We start from the raw sequence: 3,257 nt of genomic DNA on the forward strand, positions 1-3,257 counted from the left end.
CTTTCTGTCTCCCTGCCTCTCTCTGTCTTTCTGGCAAGAGCACTTGCCCAATAGCAAAAACCCCTCCAAAAAAAAAAAAAAAAGAAAAGAAACTTTTCTCTCTCTTGCCTCCACCTCGGGTTCACCACTAGTCACAATAAACAGCTTTTATATACACGGACAGCTTTTGACCGTGCCTTGTCTATGACTTTCTGTTTTTTACCAAACTTTCTCCAAGTTCATGGAAGGTTGTAGGGCTGCCCCTAAGTGCCAAGGATTTGACTCTATTGAAAACAACCCTCCTAAAAACAACTCTCAATCAATGAGGGACTGGAAATGGTGGATAAATGATCCATGCCACTGGTTCTGGGACTTGAACTGTGATTTACCATGTAGGAGTCCAACACCTTAACTACTATGCCACCTGCTGGTCCTAGTCTATTCTAATTCTAATATGCTAGCTTTCTGTATTTTCTGTATTCTTATCCTAAAATATACTGAAATAAGAAGAGTATACTTTTGGTCGATCAGCAGTTGGCAAGGTGGGTAAGGACACTGGACTCCCACATGGCCGACTGTGGTTCAAATCCCAGACCTGACAGGTTGCTTTCTCACTTTCTTTCTAGTTCTCTCTTTATCTCTATCTCCCTCTATGGTCAAATTAAAATAAATAAAGTTGAATAAAATAATTCTTTAAAAAGAAGTTTAAAAAGAAGTATACTTTTTTTTTTTTGAGAGGTTTTTTGCAATAGGGCGCGTGTGCTCACCAGACAGAGACAGAAAGCGAGAAATCACGCCCCCCAGGGGGGATGGCTATGCCACAATCCCTTCTCCTCCATTCTCCCCTCGGGATCTTGGGCACGCACGCATGCCCGGCGTGAGTTTTAAGCCACCGGGTCTGGGACCCAAACCGCAGTCAACTACATGGGAGTCCAGAGACATAGCCATTACACTAACTGCTGGTTCCAAAAGAGAAGTATACTTTTTGAGAGAGTTTTTTTTTACTATAGGGCACATGTGCAAGTCAGAGAGACAGAGACAGAAAGCAAAAAATCACCTACTTGGGACCAGCAGTTGGTGTAATGGCTGGGGTTCGCGGATCCCCAGTGGATCACCTCACGTTGAGTCCCGGACCCAGTGGCTTATACGCAACGCTGGGCATATGTGCATGTGTGCCCAAGATCCTGAGAGGAGAATGGAAGACAAGGGATTGTGGCATGGCCATCCCCCCTAGGGGATGATTTCTTTCTTTTTTTTCTCTCTGTCTCTCTCTGTCTTTCTGGCTAGCACATGTGCCCTACAGCAAAAACCTCTCTCAAAAAAAAAAAAAAAAATCAACCCCTAGTGGGAATAGTCATAACACAATCTCTTTTCCTCCATTCTCCTCTCAGGATTTTGGGCATGCACGCATACACACCTGGTATGAGTTTTAAGCCCCAGGTTCTGGACTTGAACCATGGTTCATGATAAACTATGTGGAGGTCTAGTGATGAAGCCGTTACACCATCTGCTGGATCCAGAAGAGTATAAACTCTAATCATTTAAGGTTGATTCTTTCATTTTTTAAATATGTGGAAAAAATAAAATTTAGCTTAAACTTTTCCAATACAAATTAAATAGCAAGATTTACGTTACTAAATATAATGCCATGCAAAAGAGTGGCATTTTCCTCATTTACTGATACTTCAATTTAAAAAAAATTTTTTTTTTACAAAAATAGGTTTTAGGTGTTTATATCAGTTCCATTTTTGACTGCTTCATTTGCTTCAAATATAAGATCTGCCTTTGGACATTAGACTCTGAAATCAAATCCCAGCTCTACAACTTACTGTGGGAACTTGGACAAGTTACTTAGCCTTTTGGTATCTCAATTCCCTCATCTATAAAATGGGGTGATGATAGGACCAGCAGATGACATAAGGATTATGTTGCTGGACTCCCATATGGCCGACAGCAGATCGAGTCCCAGACATGGAGGCTTGAAACTCATGTTGGGAGTGTGTGTTATGCATGCCTAACATCCCAGTAGGAGGATGAGGATGGAGGAGAAAGGACTGCGGCATGGCCATCTTCCCGGAGGAGGGGGATTTCTCACTTTCTGTCTCTCAGTCTCTCTCTGTCTGGCAAGCACACACACCCAATAGCAAAAATCTCTCTACACACACACACACACACACACACATATACATATATATATATGTATATATATAAATTTATAAAAATAAATTGAATAAGGTGATGGGGTCATTGTGATGATCAAGCTGTCATATTCTAATTTGCTTGCTCTACCATTGAATTATTTCTTATTACTTTAGACTCCCTTTTAATTTATATTCTATTGAATATTTTAAACAAAAATGCTATCTACATGTGTGTGTGTGTGTGTGTGTGTGTGTATATAAAACTATGGGGTGTCAAAGTTACAACCATTCCAGTGCAGACTAGAAGGAATCCTGTATTTCATTAAAGCTCAGAAGACCCATTATTTTTGTATCATTTAAAAGAAAAAAAATGAAGATTAATCTATAGCATTCTCTGATTTTTTTGTTGAAAACAATGAATATGGTTTTATCTTTGATTATTCTACATTGCATGCTTGTCTTGAAAATCCATATTATACCTCACAAAGATGTACAACTAAAGGTAAATAAAAAATAATAAAGCAGAGAAAGCAAGTGTACTCCAATCTCAAAGATGCCAAAATTGGGGGTGGGAGAATGGTACCTTACATTAATAAGTTTTATTTTTTTAAATTTATTTTTATTTAAATTTATTTGCTTACGTTCATTCACTGTACATCATTACAGCATACAAAATGGGATTTTCCATCCAGAGTACACTGTATATTGTCTCAGTCAAGCACATCGACATACATGTTATTGTCAACAAATAATATTCCATTTCTTGTTTCCTGTATATTTTTTTTCACCCCATCCTTGATTCCCTATCTCTTACCCTCTGCCATTTCCCACTCTCTTCCCACACTGTCTCTGGTTTCTATGTTTACTTTTTATACTGTTCCTCCCCCCCATTTTTTATTGAATTACTAAAGATCTTAATTAATCTAAATATTTTCATAGCAAACACAGCTGATATATACATTTCCATGAACACAAGTCTAACTTTAGGCATCCTATAAAGTAGCACCTAGTTGGGGCTATATATCTTACTGCAGTCATTGAATAGATATTTTTTTTTCTGAAACTTTTTTTTGTAACCTAATTTACATTCTTTTCCTAAGCATCATCACAGCATACAAAATGTGATTTCCCATCCAG

Source organism: Tupaia chinensis, unplaced genomic scaffold (assembly GCF_000334495.1).
Source record: "Tupaia chinensis unplaced genomic scaffold, TupChi_1.0 Scaffold145528_1, whole genome shotgun sequence".
NCBI classification, from domain to species: domain Eukaryota; kingdom Metazoa; phylum Chordata; class Mammalia; order Scandentia; family Tupaiidae; genus Tupaia; species Tupaia belangeri.